General features: G+C 44.0%; 1 protein-coding gene across 7 annotated transcripts in view; it reads left to right on the top strand.

Annotated features, from left to right (window-relative positions):
- Nucleotides 1–20,220, top strand: part of SHISA6 (shisa family member 6) — a 255,547-nt gene that overhangs the window by 60,708 nt on the left and 174,619 nt on the right. The gene's annotated exons all lie outside the window — the stretch shown is intronic.

Here is a 20,220-nt window from a genome sequence, read left to right as displayed (position 1 = left end):
GAACAATGCTTAGTGTTAACTTTTAACTTCGTAATGGTAAATTCACATGCCCATGCATGATTGGTGCAAGTAATTAACGTGCACACATTCTGCAGGCAAACTGCCTTGTTTGCTTGTGTAGATTTGTCTGTGTTTGCAATCTGATTTGATTGCCTACTTGTTCTGTGAACGTAGGGCCTTTGGCTTTAGCAAGTGACTTAGGGTCTCTGTCATTATGTTTGCACCGTATATCATTTGATTATTTCAGGCAGTATTACATGATAGATTCCCTGTGTTCTGTTTGAGCTGGCAGTGCAGGTGTACATGTAGACAGGAAAGATGAGTGCTCCAGCAAGGGATACACTCCTGAGCTTTAGCTGAACTACGTCATGCTCAGATTTCATCTTATTTCAGTTCCAATGCATGAATTAAAATCTCCACCTCAGCTACTATTAGCCAAATAACCTCATCCTATGTTGTCATTACACCACTGTGGAATGGCTTTCTGCTTTTAGATTGAACAAAGCCAATGAAGTTTATCTCAATATTTCTTTGCACTGGGAGACACATTTTTGGTGTTTTCTCAACTGTCTTCTGCCATGGCAGGACTCCAAGTGCTGAGTAATATTTAAAGGCTAGTCTATTTTGGGTGGAAGACAAAGACGTGAGACATGCCAAACTACCATGGATACCAAATCAGCATATTCACATGTCTGACATCCACAGGCTCTTGCAAGATTGTGATTTATGGTTCTTATATGACATTCCACTGGGCGATGCATCACTGTCTGGCATTTAAGTCTATAAAGTCACTATGTAGCGAGTTCTTCAAACCACAGTAAAGGCCTTCACTGTCAGTCTGTCACGGTGATCTAGAAATAAATCCGAAATCCATAGAAGGTCTCCATGGAGAGACACACAGCTGGGTTAATTTCATCAAACTTCAGGTAGCTAGAAGTTGGATGTTTTATTAGACACACCTGGGAGAAACTGGCACCTCTAAATGAGTGTTCACTGGCTGGGCACCAGACACTTGTTCCCATCTACTTGGAGTTGCTACGGTAGACATAGTTACTAGTGCTCTGTTTGCTGTGGGAGTTGCTATGAGAGTTCAGTGCTCCAATGAAACAAGCAGGAGCTCTGAAGATGGGATATTCCTCTGTGCACTAACCTAATTAAAAAGCAAACAAACAAACAAACAAACAAAACAAAAAACAAAAAACAAAACACCTTTTTCAACATATTCTCTGGCTGAGATTCCTGCTAATATCAGATGTGCCAGGTTGAGCCTACCCCAAAAAGACCATACTCACAGTCCTGCCAGGGCTTTTCTCAGTCGCACAAACTGGTATAGAAACTTTTCCAGGCACAAAAAACACGGGGCAAGCAGCCATGAGGATATTGAACCACAGTGAGTCAACATGTCTAGAAGAATAGTAAATTCACTCCAGATCAAGATTGTTGAGCTTTCAGGTTAAAAAAAAAAAAAAAAAAAAAAAAAAAGTAGGTTTGATTTGATTTTGATTTTTGACTTTTGATTTTCACTACTAGCCTCAGACCCTCAAAATTATTTCAGAATTTGAGTTGGGCTCCTTGTATTTCACCAGTCTTTGCCAACAGCAGAAATTCACTGAGCTCACTTCATATCTAAACAACTTGTTTTCCTGGTAACACTGCAATGGTGTTAAATATAGTGAAGCTTTTGCAGGAAAAGTTAAACTGAGCACTGGGTGGTCAGGAAACAGTGAGGAACATGGGATTTTAGACTTCTCTACTGCAGACCCATATAACAGAGAAATGGGAAAATAATAGGGAAATCTGCTAGTTTCTTGTAAGCTTATGCTAGATCTTTGAGGAGGTGCAGAGGTAGGGGAGCAGCTTGAAAAGCATGTGTGAAAAGTTCAGGAAGAACCAAGTGTCCTTCCTCACAGCTGTCCCAATACTACTTTCTGAAATGGGACATCTTACCTTTGGTTCAGGGCTGCAAGTCTTTATTGGTCCAGGATTTGCTGGGAGATGTGCTGGGAGTTGAGGCATCTATCTGTAGCAATCTTTTTTCTTGAAGTATCCCGCTAGAATTGGCACCAAAGATGTTCTCCACTAGTGTCAGTAGGCAGGAAAAAAAATTGAACCATATACCCAAGACAGTATGATATGGTTGTTAGAAACTGACTACACTGCTGCTGCCATCTCTTCGGAGCATCCTGCGGTGTGGGAATTGTGAAAAATATGTCGGTGTAGAGCCTGGTGACTGAGCAATAACAACTACCCACAGTTAGGTTGTATCTTGTGATACTTGGTGCAAACAAGGCAAGATTTACAACCTGAACATGGTTTTTACTGGCTGCTGCTTCTGTTCTCACTGTCCTGAAGCATCGTTGGTACCTCATGTATTCACAGCGTGGCCCAGGGGACTGTTTTGGTACCATCATGTGAGGTACAGCTGTCCAGTCTGAGACAGGTTTGGCTTAGCATGTGTCTGGAGTGTGGAAATATGGTACCTGTCCTTTAACAGGACCTTACATCCACCCCAGCCATAGCATCACCCTTTGCCATCTCCTGATAAATATCCTACCCCCAGTTACCTGAAACAATGCACAGAAATGCACAGGCAGAAGGGAGAATGAGAGGTCTACTGTTGTTGGCTTTTTCACAGGCAGTATCACCCTCAAATCAGCATTTTTCTTCTTCATATGCAAGAGAAGCAAATTGATCTTCATTTAGTCCTGCCTTAGAAAATGATCATCTTTCCCTCCCAGACCATGTGTAGGTGAAAGAGTTGTTCTAAGGAATGACGGACCACATTTCCCCTGGTGTCAAAGCAGTGGAAGATGGGTTCTTCCATCTTATCAAACCACACAGGTTTGAGGTTTGGAAGCTGTAGGGGTTTGTGAGAGTGAGAAGAGACAAGGTGATGACAGGGTGGGAGAGAGAGCTGATAGGCTTGAGGTGGCATCTGAGTCTCATGGCTGCTCCTCACTTGCTCGCCTGCCTGTGGGCTCTGTTTAGCACAAGCTGAGGGAAGTGTCTTGCCACCATCTGTGCCAGTGCATGGCCAGACCTTCAGTTTGCTGGGGAGCACCCTGCAGCCTCCTGGGGATTCAGATCACTCTGGGGATTCCACTGTGCTCTCACAGTAACCCAGTGTGCCTGTACCAGGAGATGGAGGGCCTGATGCCAATGGGGTCATCACACAGGTTTATTGCAAGACAAATTTATAGAATAAAGCAGCAGCTTGATCTTTCTGACAACTTAACATTTGTTTTGTTATGAGGGATCCTCCTACAAACATGAAAGAGGACAATGCAGCTCCAGATCATACTTAGCAACCAAGATCTTCCCAAGCTGCTTCGATGTCTCAGCCAGCTGAGGTGGGCGGCAGCTCCACTTCTTATCTTCTTCTGCCCTCACAGCTCCGGCGCTTTCCCAGCTTCCACTGCAGGGTGGTTGGGGTGGTTGCCCAAGACAGCATTGCCAAGTTTGTGTGAGTGTGGCTCGTAGAAAAGCATGTTGACAATGATAGGGCTTTGGAATGTCCCGTGTCAGTATGAGGATCAGATCATTTTTTTCCTGAGATGTCTTGATCTACCCATCCATTGTACTGCCTCATTTGCACATTCTTTCCACCTTCATTGGTTTTCTGTGAGCTGAAGAATATCTGACAGGCTCTGTATTTTATAAACGACATGTCTGTATGCAAACTAATCTTTATTCAGACACCTCAGTGGATTTATAACATTCAGCATGCTGTGAGCTCTGCATAGACCCTAGACGTGATACAATGTGGTGAAATGGGATCGAGTATTTATACTTGTTGGCACTACATCCCCCCTTTTACACACACTTCTGTTCCTTTTGGAGACCCTGGCATACAAAAAGCTGAGCTCCTTTTAAAAGCAGCAGCTCAGAAAGCAGTTTTACTGGTTCATTTGCATGTAAATATGATTCGGGGGGGGGGGGAGGGGAAGGGCAGGGAGAGAGAAGAGATTTATTAATGTAATTATCATTAGCAGTTTGAGGATTCTGACTCCTTTCTCTCCAGCACAGTCCTGGTTCCCTGCTGTTGTAGATGTTTCCCTGTTGTCTGGTGTTAACAGCCTCGCATTTCAGTTTCTTTCCTGGTTCATACCCTTATTTTTTTTTATTTGGGGGTCTTGGCTTACATCTGTTTCAACTCAGCATTGGCCTGATGCAGCTTCAAAACATGCAGTGAATCAGCTGCAGAGTGGAATTTACAGCCTCACCCCATCATTAGTAATCTACATATGCAGTACATTCATTAAAATAGTGGAAAAGAGAAGTTTAAGGGTCATTTTTTTCATGCCTGCCTCTGTAACACATGATGAATAGATTATGCAAAAATTGAGGGCTAGGTATGTTGAGTCCTTTTTCTCATTAAACACTTGTTATACATGTCATATCAATGGAAAGATGTCAAGCCAGAGCCCGCAGCATCCCAATGAATCATTTTATGGTCATCCTGGATAATATCTAATGATTTTGATGGTTTCTTGCAGTGCATGTGCTAAAGATCACTTGCATTCTGATTCCGGATTAATTTCAGCTATTGCATATTCTGACACTTAATTGTATTGACTTGAAAATAGGATCATTGGGATATGGAAACTGCTGCACGGCTTTGCAGAAAGATTCCATTACGCAATAGGGCATTTCAATCCGCTCTGAATTATTTAGCCAACTCCAGACACAACCATCCATTTCTCAGCAGAGTCTGGACAGCTCTCTTTTTTATAGCCCTCTGAATATCTGGGTGGGAGGAGGGTGGGAGGTTGTGGAAACCATACCAATGCCTTCAGCAGTTGTACAGCATGCCACATCTGTAGACCAGGAATGGGATGAGCATAAGCCAACCCAGATCAGTCCCTGGGGTCACCTTCTGCCCTGTGCCTTGAAATGAGTAAGGTGAGGGGTTCATACCCTTCTGTCTTCCAATCAACTGGCCACAAACTGAGCTTAAAGCACAACCTAGGGAGACTTTTGGAAAGGGGCTTTCCAAGCTAGTGTCTCCCACTCTATGAGCAATGAGAAGGAGGAGGATTGGCAGATAATCTGAGAGCCTTCCTCAAGTTTATTGAGAAAGCAGCAGAAAAATGACCACAAGCAGGGCAGGGAGTGCATATGTCACTGCTAAGCCAGGAAATTCAGCTTGCTATGGCAAGAAGCCCACAGCTGCTCCATAGCCAGCAATTAAATGGAGTCTGCTTCCTGCACCAACAGCAAAAACTTCCCGTGCAGGCAGTCTCACTGGTGCACTTGAAGAGAATCTCATCATGTGGAGATCATGTCGCTCACCGCCTCAGCCTGTTGATGGCATTTTCAACTTGACCTCATGAAACATGCTTCCTGGAGGACACAGATAGGACTGGGGCAGGAAGGGAGGATGCTAGCCAGGATGGGTTGCCTCTTCTTTCTCTCCGAGTGAACATTAAACCAAAATGGTGTGTTTGAACCACCCTGCCACCTTAGGTTTCCATGGCAATTTTAAAGAACCGAAGCTATCTCTAAACTCATTCTGCTCCTGTAGTTAGTGAATCATTTTCCTGCCCACTTCCTTGTCCTGCATACTCCACTGTGGCCAGCACTCCGCTGAGTGCCCATGGATGGTTTTCAATAGTGTAGTGTTCCAGAATAGATTTCTCTTCTTTCTTCTATCTGCTAACAGTGTATCAAAATAAATTGCAATAGCTGAGAGGAGAAGAAAAATGCCCTGCCTATTATTGGATGCCCTTTCATAGAGTCTGTCAAGTCTTTGCAACATTTTGGCAGGTACCTTTGAATGCTGAGCTGAAGGCTGGTGAAAAGCTGCCAGTTACAGCCCAGCTATCTATGAAACAGGGAGCTTCAGCTGCATGCCCCAAACATCTCTTTGAAGATTTGTTTTCTATATCTATTTTCAAGAATTGATTTATTAAAAAAAAAATATGATTTCCTGCTGCAACGTTACTGAGCATCTTAGGCTGGTTATCTCTATACAGAGGGATTTTAAGTGAAATTAGGAATCACCCTTGCATTTGGAATACTGTTTCTTTAGCATGTCGCCATTCAATCTTAAATGTGTTTGAGGATTGTAAATAAGGAATTTAAATATTATGAAAAAAAATGGTGATTCATAGGTGAAAATGGGGGACTCAGCAGGTCAATCTCTAATTTTGAAGCAGTTGTGTCCTCAGAACAGCCAAATCCCACAGTCAGAGTTCAGCAGGTGAAGAGCTTGGGCATGTCCAAAAATTTACTGCTACAGCAAAGCTAGTATATTATATAAAGTTTATCTTCGTAAGTCTCGTGGAAGAAAAATTGGCTCATTATATTAGAAGTGTTTTTGAACACACAAGCCGTAGATTTACTTTCCAGATTTGCTTTCCGTGTTCAGTACTCATGGGAAAATTATTTGATCCCAGGAGCTTCAGTTTACCCTCCCGTAGTCTGTATAAAACTGCGGACAGTTGTAGGGACTTCATACGGTGACTGCCACAAATGTAATTGCAGACAGTTTTTGAGAGACAGACTTCTATTATTTATTGACTTTTTCTACTCTTGGAAACAGATTAATCTCTATCTCTTGATGGTGTGGGGACCTGTGGCCGTGACTGTTTCATGTTGTGTCGAACCTTTCTTTAACATCCATCCTGACCCTCCCCTATCGCAACTCCATGCCATTCCCTCGGGTCCTGTCACTGTCCCCAGAGAGCAGAGCTCAGCACCTGCCCCTCCTCTCCCTATGAGGGAGCTGCAGGCCGCCATGAGGCCTCCCCTTGGCCTGCTCTGCTCTGGGCTGAACAAACACAGGGACCTCAGCTGCTCCTCATATGTCTTCCCCTCTAGATCCCTCATTGTCTTCTTAGCCTTGCTTTGGACACTCTCGTGCACTTTTAAGTCCTTATTTTGTGGTGCCCAAAACTGTACACAGTGCTCAAGGTGTTAGTGCTGGTGGCATTTGTCACTGAGCCGTTAATCTTCCATTCATGGGACTGCAAGGTCTGAATTGAAGCCAGATGATTCCTGCTCTCTCTGGCTTAAAGTTAGGCTTGTACTCTCAGCTAGGCAACAAAATCCTTCTCTAATCAGTGGAGAGAGCCTGGGCATTTCATCTATCCTGATGCCACAGGCTGAGATCGTTGACAGGACCTGTATGGCTGTCACTCTGCTTCTGTGCTTTGCAGTGTGCCAGGATGCGACGTGGGTTGCTGTAAGCCATGGGCTAGTGGGAGAGAGTGCTCACAAGTGGATGGCCTGTGCTGTCATAGGTTGGTATAGCAGATGCTGAAGGAAGTGTGAAGAAGTTTTCACAGTGAAGCCCAGGTCTGAGAAATCAGAATCTTATTTTTCCCCTAGGGGAGACGCTTATCTCTGGAACATACATAAAAGTTCTTGTTTTAGCTGGAAGATATTTCTCAATGTTGAGTTACTTTTTGTGCATTCATGGAGAGACCAGTCTCAGCAATTTCCCACCTGCCAGAGCAGCATTGCTGTGATTCAGTTTAGGTTTTGAAACCAGGTTGTGGCATACGTTTGTTATAGACAGGGGAAGTTTGTGGAGCACAAAATTTGCTCCTGTTCTCTATGAACAAAAAAGTGCAGAGGTCCTGAGGAACAGCAAGGTGATGGGATCAAGGGCACTACATTGTTTGCCATGATGATTTCTCTAAAGAATTTCCTAGATGAGGACATCATTTCCATGCAGTGCCTTGAGGATGCTGCTGGTGCTGTCATGGAGTAAAACTGCCAGAACCCAGGTCTGCAGCAGTTTCTAAGACTGGTGGTTAGACTGAACCCAATATTTTCTGTCTGACAGGTGAAAAGCGAGAAGCATCTCTTTTTTGCTGACTTTCTTTCTGGATTATCGGCTGCAGAACAGAGAGCAGTGTTTCAGCTGGAGGCAAATGATGAGGCAGTCCCTGTAGAAACGAGGTGCATGGAACAGGAAGCATTTGAGCAGGAACAGATCTATTCATGACAATTTTTCTGAGTCTTGGATAGTCCTAGCAGTAAATGAATGAATAAAGAAGCTGGGATTTTGCCAGTAATTCATATAGCTGACATACAGTTTCTGGACCGCAGCCTAGTTCCTCAACCAAAGAGCAGATTCCAAGCACACTTTCTGCTAATGATTGGTATTTTTGAATCGATTTCAATGGCATTGGCTTGTATCTGCAGTAGAAAATACACTCGTGTGTGCCAATGCAGACCTTACCACATTGCTGTTGCACACCTGCCCCATTCTCCATCTTGAGAAAATCATGGGTTTGTTTTCCTGAGATGCATTTTTCCCTCTGAGCAAGGAATGAGTTAAAGGCATGTTAGAGTCTTTTTATTTTTCTTTAAATGTGTTTGAACAAAATGTGTTTAAACTGTGAACAAAAAGGAGTTTAGTAGTCAGGCTGAAAATTGATCCCTGGCTCTAAGAGTCAAACTGGATTTGACTAATATATGTTCAAATTCTGTGGGCAAGGCATAAGGAGTTTGAGGGCCTTACCCTCAACTGTGATAAGAAAAATGCTAGTGCAGACAGCAAGATACAGATCTGCTGAGCAAAAATCCTCATCCTGCACAGTCATATTTCTGAGATCTGCTCATTATGTGGGCCCATATCTGTACACGCAGCTCACAGATTTCTCTCTAGAAATGCAAACCTTCAAAATTTTATTAAAGTACTATACTCTTATCTGTTCTTCTTATGTCATTACCCCACCTCTATTGTTTAAAATACAACATGTTTTATTCTAAAGTATATGCTACTGTTATTAATTCAAGATATGCTCAGATACCAAGAGCATACTGTCTATAAAAGGCATGTCGTCATATTCATTTTAAACTGAGAAACTAAAAATAAATCTAGTTCAAATATAGGTGATAAGAATAACCTAAGACTCATGTTAGGAAGTACAATATGAATGAACACTTAAAGGTGCCTGACAGATCGTGTGCTTGGAAAGAGCATTGGGTAAAAGTCTGGAAAGTAGATTTGGGACAGAGAAATCAGTTTGGTGACTACTATGTATCCTCTCTCTCTGCATAGCACCTGAAAGGCATCGAATTAAAAATGCTCAATTCAGCACAGCTAGCAAGAAATTCTGTTTCATTCAATGTAAACATTAGCATGTAGATCACACTGTCACAAGATGCTGTTGAGATAAGAGGGTGCAGGCACAAAACACAGACTGCGATACTTGTGCAGTTATTGAAATAGGCAAAGTTACTGTAAGTGTCAGAAGAATGTGGTCCCAATATCTATGTCTGAGGTTTAAGTGCCTCAAACTATGGGGGCTGGGGGAAACCTGCTGAAATTCGTGCTGTCCCAAATGTGTCTGTGGCAGGATCTCATCTTGTAAAACAGTTCATATGGTCTACCCACAAAGCTCCAGAAATACCCTCAATTCACTCCTGTTTGGCATGACCTGAGTGAAGAATAAGAGGACACTCCAGCCTAGGAGAGCAAGAACGGACTGACGTCTGCATGGGAGGAGGTTGCATCCAAGTCACTGGGGCACGTTTGCAGATAGCACAAGGTGGGGGGCCCTTGCTGACCCTCACTGCTCTGCTCTGGCCTCTGGGCACTGCAGAGGGGATGCAGTTTTGATGCTGTGCTTGATGGCACCTCAGCCCTTCTTGGGGTTTCTTGGCCTGCTTGCTTCTCAGGGTCCTGGTCAAGGTTCCCCCAGGTTATGGGACATCCAGCTTCATGCTGTTCCCCAGATGAGGTGGGACTTTCAGCCTCCTGAATGCTTCTACTGCTGCATGAAAAATGAGCACAAGCAAAACAGACCTGCTGAAGTTGTTGAGCTGACCTCAATCTAAGTTCTTGATGGGTCATTGATAGCCCAGAGCCTTAACAGGGAGGTTGACTCTGCAGACTCCAAATTACCAAGAGCAGGCTTCACCAGCTGCACTGTGCCTGGGCAAGTTCAGGGCTTGCACAAAACACCATCAAATGAATCTAAGTAAAAGCACAAATAAAAGATGAGCAGAAAAAGGCAAATGTGTGGCCTACCCTCTAGTGCCGTATAAGAAGGCAGCCCAAAGGGATGCGTGCTCTTGAATGCACAAAGCCCCAGTAATTTGTCTTGCATCTTAACCCCTGTTCCCTGCCTCCAGGCTGGCTGCAGACGAATACAAGACCACCTTGTTGGGGGCACGGCAGTCACAGGGGGCCAGGCTGCGCCCTTCCCTCCCCTACCCTACAAACACAAAGCAGAGCACAAGGCAGGTCCTTCCAGCAGCTTGGCAGCCTCCAGCACGGTCTGCGTCTTGTAGTAAAGACACTGTGTAAAACTCTCCTGTGTAAAACACAGACATGGCCCCATGTCTCCACATCTCACTGCTCGAGCAAACTTATCTGGCTCGTCAGGACAGCACCTGGTAGTAAGGCATTCAGGCTCTTCTTTTGGTGAGTGATCGGAGTTCCTTCTGTTCCTCCAGCTGCAACACAAGGTTTCTGGAAAATCTTGAGCCTTTCTTAGGATCTCTGAAGTGGCTGGTGATCCTTTTGAAATTTTTCATGTGCAAATTGCAGGGACACGGACCCTGACTGTGTAAGGAATGCAGACAGCCACAGCTAGCACGTGTCAGGAAGCCACGGGGACAGCACGTTCGCTCCACAGTCTCCATCATGGTCTCCATCATTGATCTCCCATTGATCCTGCCACCAAGGAGAGCTCTTCCTCTTGCTGTCAGGAGTATCATGCACTATCATGTTCATGCTCATTATGGAGCTTTCACCCCTTAGATGTGAACAAAGATTTGAATAGAGCAAGTGAAAACCTAATAGATAGCTGCTGTTGGATTTTCTAAACAAGCCCTTCAGAGCTGCTGGCTTCTTTTTCATATGCAGATAAGAAGGAAGTACCTTGAAATATTTAGGCTGATCTGCAGAAGAGGCACTGAACAGGGGATGGCAACAGTAATAGAGAAAATTTTAACCATTTGCAAAGCATTTTCCTGAATGAATATTGCCCAAGAAACTCACCAAATAAATTGGAATTGCTAACTTAATTTTGAAGCTGGGGAACCAGAGACAGGGACAAGACAGGAACGTGGATCCAACATGATGCAAAGATCAGGAAAAAAGTTTGGTGGGAAGATGCAGGAGACTGAGTGATAGGAGACACAGTGACTGTGTCTACCTGGAACAGTGGCATTAGCCATGCCCACCACACAGCTGAGGTGACTTTCAGATTGTATCAGAAAGGTGTTCAGATCTGCAGCATCCTTAAGATGGCCCAGGCAGCACAGATGAGACAGTCGTGGACCTGTTCATGCTGTCTTTGTGCCTAAACATAGGCTTTTCTTCAGGAGAACACTGACGTACCTATTGCCTTCCAGGACACTCTCATCAAGAAAACTTTCAGTCACAGATCTGTGTGCATTGAGAGCCGTACTGGTGAAGCTGAGATTAGACAATAGTGACTTTATGCCTGTGGAGTCTACAGAAAATCTTCAGGAACATCTGAGGGCAAAAGCAGTGTTCATTTTTCTTCTTCAGGTTCCCTCTCATCATCCTGCAGTATGGGGGCTGGCTATAGTGTGAGAGACAATTCCCAGCACAAGCCCGATGTCTGCACAAATGTTGATTCAGACACAGTTATCAGCAGAAATTTAGCAGCATCAATATTTTCCTCTCAATTTGCAGCACTGCAGGATCCTTGTGGCAGAGCTCTGATTTTTGGTCCCTTTGGTTCACTGGCTTCAGTGGGACTAGGACCCCTGCCAGGTTATGTTGCTGGCTAGGAGAAAAGCCTACATTTGTCCATGCATGCTTACTCACTTGGATTCTTGTATTTCCTGGGCATGTGTGATTTCCCAAGTAGCAGATTTTTTTTTTATTTTTTTTTTTGAAACAGGCAGTAAAGACAAAGTAGATTCAGTGCGGCATCTCCATCTGACTTCACTGCTCAGTCTTCCTTGGTACTGCCTGGGGAGAAGGAGGCCCTGCTGTGTAGCACATCCTGTATCACACGTCCAGAGTAGCCCAGAGGAGCTTCATTGTAATCGTGCATAACTTCTCCCCTGACTACCAGGGTGACTGCCTCAAGAAGAGACCTCACTGATACACCCGCTTTGAGGATCCCCACCCTAAATGCTCGGTACTGGCATTGCACAGGTACCCTGGGACAGAAGCCTCCAGCCCTCAGGATCGATATGGGCCATCCACTGGCTTTTATTACTGAAGAACAAGGAAGGAAGAAAAACAAACAAAGAAAACCAACAAAAACAAAACCTGGTGCCTTTGAGCTATTATTTAATCCTTTTTAGATAAGAAATCACCCACAGGAGGTGCAGGAGCCACAGAGCAGCTTCTCTTTATCTACTGTTTAAGGAAGATTAATTCAATCTGGAGCAGGCATAAATCCATGGTACAAAGAGGGTTTGCTGGGTAGCAGTGGTCCTGTCAAGCAAGATGACAATACAGGAGTTTAGCTTGCTTAGCCCAGAAAAGGAAAGCTGGGAGATATGGGAACGTCCTGCACAAACACAGCAGCGGCTTAATAGCTGAGAGGGAAAATCACGTGTAAATTAGAGCAATATCAGCACAAAGACAAGTAGGTGAGGATTGGTATGAATAATTTTAGTTCAAGAGGTTTCAAGGTCAAAGCTGTGAAGTTCTCTGACAGTCAGACAGTTAGCATATTGGTACAAGCTGGGACAAGCACGCCAGCTCTGCAGCATGGGGCTTGGTCAATCCATGAAAGAACCATATGTCCCAACATTCCTGTAACAAGGCTCAGAGGATGACAACCTTCCAGTTCTGGTTCCCTTTTTGTAGCTTAGGAGCATGATGAAGTAGTTTGGAGACCAGCAGGGACAATGTTTCTGTAATAACCCTGTGCTAGCATGCAGAATGCCTGATGGGAGTAGAATAAAGGACAATTTCCCAGAGAAGGACAGATTATTTGAGTCTTTATAGCTTTGTTCTGAAAGGACAAATAATATCCCCCATGAAAGAGCTGCTGTACCTCTGAGTACATCAGCTTCTGACTGCTCTTTTTCATGAGAGTTGTGTCTATTCGCAGCCTTATTCTACAGGAGCTGAAAGCATCAGAAGTAAAACAGAGCAGGCTATTGCATTCTTCTCATCTGCCCACTGGTTTTCTTGCCAAGATAGGGCCCCTGCCTCAAACATTAGGCCTCCAGGCCTCTCCAAAGAGGACACACTTTAGTCCACCCTCCTTTCTCAGGTGGCCCAGTGCCTTGCAAAGCTCATAATAACTTTGGAGTCTTCTATATCGGGCATGTAGATGGGATTCATATCATCCTGCTCATAGCATCTAAAAATTGGGCTCTCAGTCTAAGCTGATCATGTAGGCTCTCAGAAGGTCCGGGGGAGAGCTAGGCATCTCTTCAGGGGGAGATCTTCATCTCTGTCCTAAGATAGATGCATTTCTCTGAAGAAATAACAGCCCAGATGATTAACAAGACTATGTGTACAAGCTTTACAGTTAAAACCAGGGATTTTGAGTTTAAGATTTCAGCCCAGCAGGGCAGCTGGGATGGACATTTTTCCCTGTGTGCTCTTTTGTGTCAGCACAAGCACTGGTGTGACCACACAATGGGCCATATTGGAGACTTCAAGTGTGATTACACCAACCCTACAGTGGTTTGAGCCCAAAGAAGCTCACTGTGTCCTCTTGAATGCTTCCCTGGCTCAAGGACAGGCAAGGCAAGGACAAAGCTGGCAAGGGCAGGGGAGGAGTGATGGGACTGTTTCAGCAGCATTGGTCCTTAAAGCAAGTACGAAACTCCAGCACCAGGTGAAGCCCACTTTGTAGCATCTCAACACAGTGCATCACAGTTAAAAAGCATAGCATTACAGAAAGACTAGCCTGGATTTGTAGCTGGCATCGCTTTTTGAGATTTGTGTTATGAAGTACAAGAGCTCTGGCCAACACAAGCAGTATTTATCTTGCTTGTATTGATCCTTGCTGTGCCACAGTAATTTCTTGTCTTTAAGGATTCCAGGGTGTTTTAATGGAAGTCTTCACCGATACGGGGGAGAAAGGGAACAGCAAAATCCCTGGTTGCTATGTGAAAGCTGGAAATTTTGGTTTGGGAAACCAGCAGGCTACAGCCACCCAGAGAATGGGGCTTTGTCAGGTGCTGATGGTGGAGCACTGGAGGCTGAGATTACTTTATCTGCATGTCCCCATGAGCTGTTCTCACAGAAGAATGGCTTTCCCCAAAAGCACCATCACTCGCTTTCTAATACAGAGAGGGAGAGCTAAAACACTGCAATCCAGCAGTCGCACAAACGATGCACAAAGTCGTGCTCCATTCAGGCTCCGTGGCAGTGGTGGATTTGGAGGAGCCCACTTAGGATCTTTTTTTCTCTGGCATGCTTTTTCCATAAGAAAAATGACAATACAAGCATAACTGGAGGCAGATTTGTCTGAACTGTAAGGATTTGAACATGCCTGTACTTCCCCCCATCCCCTTTAAGTCTGCTAATGCTATCACACTGAGGCCGCATGCAGATTTACAAACCATATGCTGCTAAATTAGTCTCACCACCCAGTGTGAGAAAAGTTCAGAAGAAACCCAGGATTCTGTTTTGCATATCTACAACACAGAGCTGAGCCCTTTGATGGACTCCTCTGATGGCCAGGATCTGTGAATATTCAAGATGTCAATACAAAAAAAAAAAAAAGTCTGAAAAAAAACAACAACAGAAAACTTGTACCATCACCACAAAGAGCAATGCTGTTTCTATAGCATGACAACAAACATAAGTATCACTTTCTGAATAGGATGAGGCCAGTATAGGCATTTATCCCATCATGAACTGTCCTGGACAGGTGGTAACAAGGGCAAATGGGCTCCAAATTCGTAGACAAGAGGGAGACACATTTTACAAGCTTTGGCCACCATTGTTCTGCTTTAGACCATGGAGGCAAGACCAAAGGCAAATATTGGGAAGAACTGGCCAAGACTGAGCCGCAGGCTTTGTCTTAGTTGGAAATATTATTTTTTTTTTTCGTCACCAGGGAAACAGAAGCAGAAATGACAAATACTTCCAATTTGTCAACATTTTCCATGGATATTTTTGGTCTTCTGGTGAAAAACAAAGCGTAGATATGTCTCAGTTTAAAATTATCCAATTTACTTTCCAAACTGAAGGTAGAAATGTGGTCAGAGGGCTGAAGGCATAACAGAGGTTCCTTCGGTGCCCCTGCCACTTGGGACCACCATCTCTGTGGGCTCCTTGGCTGGACTCCATCTGTGAGTAACCATCACAGTCACCACCGCATGTCACATCCTGGAGGTGTCATCTGGTAGGGTACCATGACCCAGAAGGGAGAACAGGAACATGAAACACCTCAGCTGCAACTGAGTTCTTCACTAAAGACAAATTCTAATTTAAAACAGTTTTGTTTCCAGCACAACTTTGAATACTGATGTCTATAAAATGGGTTCCTTTGTGGGGAAAATGTGGGGTTTGGTGAAATAATATGTTTTCTACATAGTTTTAAAAGGAAAAATACAGACTTTGCTTCCTGTAAAACTCTCTCAGCACAATCTTTTGATTTGTGAAGTTAATCTGGAAGAAATCCTCGGAAGTGAATTGAGGAGCTGTGACCTGCCTGGACTTTCCTTAGCTAAGAGCCATGTCTCTGGAGATTAGGTTTGGCTGGGCTGATAAATCCTGATGAGATTTCTATGCAAGTGCCTTGTGGAGAGCAAAGCTCTTTGATTATCCTGTTGCTATTCGTCAAATGCAAAGGACCATGTAAAAAAAAATATTTTCATCCTTCAGAATTGCTATATTTTCCCTCTCCTTTTGATGTTTGAGAAGCAAATAGCCCCGTGAAGCAACTTGATTTCTTCAGAGCTATTAACAAATCTTCCAGGGTCCCAGGGTGACATAACAGGTCTGGTCTGACTCATTCCATTTAACAGTGTCTCCTTCCAGCCAGAAATAGCTCTGTGTGCAGCCATAAAAAACGTGAATCAATTAATGTCTTTTATTAACTAGAAATGCAGATAAATCCCCTGAATCAGGCAAAGGCATTTTGCTGGCTGCTGTTCCTTCTCCCTCCCCATTCTCTGTATCTGGCTTCTTTTTTAAAAGATCTTTTTGGAAGTTGACTCCAGGTTCATGTGGACATTTTTGCAGCTGAATCTCAGACATTCTGGCTTGTAGAAAGATACGTCAGGGGGGTGGTGGATCCTGCTCCAGGAGATCATTAGCGTGCTGGGAGAATAAGGAATTTAAAAAGTGTCTTGGCCAGGGAGCACTAAGTTAAATAGGAGCGTAGGCTGGACTGGGAGAATGAGGCAGAGGTAATGGCTTCACATTGAGTATGTGGGTGTATAGTACATGGGGAACTCAATGAAAATGTATCCTATGCACATACGTTAGTGGTATTTATATTAAAGAAAAAGCACGCTCTGGTCCTGGCTTAGCTTTCAGCTCACAGGACTGCAGCCGCCTCCCTTGCTGTGATCCAGTGAGCCAGATCCCAGCACCTATGTCCTGGGAGCTGAAGGAGGAGGAGTTTCACTTTCTCTTCCACTCTGGCCAATGCATTGTGTTCCTGCATCCCATGGCCCCATGGCCGCGCTGAGTCCCACTCCAGCAGGGACAGTCACCAGTGATCGCTCAGTTTCAGGAATTTCCCATTGAACCCAGTGAGCACAAGCTCGAGAAGAAGCACAAGCTTGGGAATGCTCTTCTGAGTTTGGGCTGTACTTCTGGGTTTAGTATTCATCGTTTAATACTTAAAGGAGGCCTGAAAGTATCAGTCAGCATCCGTATTTTCATTGCATCTTCTTATGCAATAGTCAAACATCATCTCCAAGTGTTCGCAAGGGCATTTTAGCACCCATGCCTTTTGCTAAGCTTGATGCCAGTGACTGTCCATATATACACATAAGGCTTAGTCCAAAATGCTGCTTGCTGCTATTTTTAAAGGGAGAGAAAAAACACCTTATCTAAATAATCTCTACATGAAAATAGGTACATGAGTCAGAACACACTTTGAGAAGCAGGAAGGAAAGGCTTTAAATAATAGGATTCATTCAGCTAAACCATCTAGTCACCCCTGAAAGTGAAAGATTAGTTAAAACAAAGGACTTATTATCTAGGAAAGTAAAAAGGGAATCTGATTTTTTTTCACGTCCTCACACAGGGAGTACAGGGAGTCTGCATTTCATTATACGCCAACCCAAAGGGCTTCAATAGCCCCCGCGGTGGAAACAGAACTACAACAATTTATGAATGCCTGCATAAATATCTCCCTGCACCATTGCTTCAGTTTAACCTGCTTGCCAGAATAACTGGAGAGGGAGCAGAAGAGAAAGCTCTATCCACACTTGTGTCTGGGAGCACATGAATAAAACCAGTGCAATCCTCAAAAAGTGGCTCATTGTAAGGATTTTAAATCAAATGCAAACAGGCTACACTGCACTGTGCATGGGCAGAAAGGGAGGTTCTAGGCAGGAGAATCTTTATAAAGATTTTATGTTACTCCTTAAAAGAACAAAATACCTGCTGTGCGACAAAAATATGATAGTCAAGTAAAATGATTTTTAATTAAAAACAAACACTCAAACCTGACTATTGCTAATAGTTTGCTCTGTTTTAATAGATTGAATTTTCTCTCTGACCTTTTCATTCAAACTTGTGATTTAGTCTTGTACATTTTCAAATGATGAATATGAATTACTTGAACCTTCCAAGTTCATTTATAATCTGCCCATGCTAAAGATGTTACTGTAGCCTCTGATCTATGCTGACACTCAGTGGAAAAAACAGATTTTTTTTTTTCCCCTCAAGCATATGAACTTTGAGAACAGTGGGATGCTGTGTAACTGAGAGGTAGGAGGAAGGAAAGAGGAGAAAGAAAGATGATACTACTAACAATCTGTCTGCGGTGCTGAAATACAGCCTTCCTCTGCTTCAGTGTCTGAAAATTCCATATAGCTGTGCAAAAGCTAGTTTGATTGCCCCCTTCACAGGTAGAGGAGCAGACACGGAGAAGTAAGGACATGTATCCACAGCTGTATAGCTCAGTGGTAGGGCTGGGACTGGAGACCTGCTTGACTTTCATGCACTGATACAAGATGAAGGCAAACAGCACAAAATATTACGGAGAAGAGGTGAACAGCAATGGGGATATCAAGCTGCCAGTAGCATCCATGTGCAACATCTTTTCCTTTGATTTGGTTGTTCAGCTTGCCAAATCAAGAGTTCCAGAAAGCAGCATCCTTTTTTTTTTTTTTTTAACTTATGCGCCCTAACACTGCATTCAAAAAGAGATATTTTTGTAATTATTGTTACCGTTGTTCTTATTACTACTACTACTATTGTCACAAAGATAAGGATGCTGTCTCTTCTGGTTGGGCAGGTGGCAAGACATAGCTGAGAAAGTGGTATTTGGTTTGATAAAATTCTGTTTCTTCTTCTTTCGGGGAAAGAGACAATTAATAGTCATACTTGCATTTAGTCAGTGGATCTGGATAACATCCACTTAATGTGTTAACAGAGTTAGCTAATAAGTATTCCACACCTCCGCCAACTCCGTTGAAAAGCCATGGAGACCAGCAAGGTACAGGAAGCAGTCACTTGTAGTACCAGTGTTTGAGAGAGGGACAAACGGTTGTCCTGGCAGTGGTTGTCTGGTAAGTCTGATTTAATCCCCAGCACTCGCTTCATTATTACAAGCAGAAGTATCAACGACAGGGGTTATTAACCAGAATTTACAGAAAAAAATGGTGGAAATCTGAGGTTCGTAAAGAAGGTAAAGAAAACCCTTAGAGGACAAAGAAAGAAGAGCTTCAGAGAGCAATTCCATCCACCAGATACATGCTCTGCTGATAAAATAGTAGATCTGTGGCACAACAAGGTGTAAATGCAGCATTTTCCCTCTCTTGGGGTAAAGAGCAGCCATAAAACCCATCAATCCTTGAGATGTCTGCCCACCTCAAACTGTGATCAGAACCAGTCCTGCTCTGTCTTGATTTTGGTTAAATGTTGCTGAATATTTCAGTGTTGTGAAGTCCTTCACACAATTAATTCAGATTGTCTTGGAGATGAGTGCTGACTGGGCAAGAGCAAAAACTGGGCAAAAGACTGCAATCAACAGATAATGATATACTGCAGCATTTCAGATAGCAGAAGGAGCAGTAACAGAGTGCTAAAAAGGGCCAGCATTTGCTCCTGTCTCTCCTCACTCTTCTATTAACCATCCCACAGTGAGCAGGCCACGTGTTAATTGCATCCACACCAAAGGCTAGGATCAAAAATTTGACTTTGGCGTCATGACAGGGGTAAATAGTGAGGAAGTCTCCTTTCTCAGCATGCTTTCCCCAGGCTTCAAAGGATCCTGGGAAAGCCTGGATTTCCTCAAGAAATTTTCTCTGGTGGATAGACAAGGTCCTTTGCCACGTAAAGGGAGAGGCAGGACCTGGCACTGGAGCTGCTGTGGGCAAGGCTTAGCCTTGGAGCAATTTTCCTCCCAACTGTAGGACTCTGAGGGTGCCTCAGGCATTTGGTTCAGATGCTAAAGCTGCTAAAGTGTCATCCCCTTCATGCCCTGTAGAAAGGCATGGCCTGGGCATCTGGCTGCCCTGGTAACACCAGGATCAGACATGGATTTAGTGGAGAAGGCTACACCTGTAAGCCATTTGCCAAGTGTCTTCAACTTAGTAAGTGCACCTGTGCCCAAGAGCCTGGGCACAGTGCTGGAAAACTTCTGTTTTGTGTGGTTTCCAGCACAGAGCTGGGGCAAGAGCTGGGCAGGCAGATCACAATAGCTGCTATCAGCAGGACTTCTGCTACCAGCAGAGCCATACCCTCTCCTGTGCAGCAGGGGAAAATTGCAATCAAAAAAAAGTCTATAAACCCTTTATTTGCTCCCAAGTGAGACAGCCATGTTCTCAGTGACAGTGTTGGGCAGATGAAGACCAGGAGAAGGCCAAGCAAAAGTGAGAACATACCATGTGTCTTGCACAGCGAGGGTGGTAGAAAACTTGTGTTTAGTGGTGCTGATGGGAATCTGGACCCCTCTTCATCCTAAAAATCTTTGCAGAAGATATCAGGAGCTCAAGTGGCACTCAGAAAAGCTTCTAAGCAAAACACAGTCTCCAGAACACTTGGAGAGATAATCAGCACCATTTCAGGGCAAAGGAAATGTCAATAGGGCTGAGTCTTTATGTCCTCCAGCTGTTTGACCCCTGTTCAGAAGTAATATTTTGTGGAGAAGGCACCCAGCTCTTCAGTGACCACAG

This window comes from Anas acuta, chromosome 18, assembly GCF_963932015.1.
Source record: "Anas acuta chromosome 18, bAnaAcu1.1, whole genome shotgun sequence".
NCBI classification, from domain to species: domain Eukaryota; kingdom Metazoa; phylum Chordata; class Aves; order Anseriformes; family Anatidae; genus Anas; species Anas acuta.
Note: the sequence above shows the minus strand (reverse complement) of the source record. Positions and strands in the feature narration are given on the sequence as shown.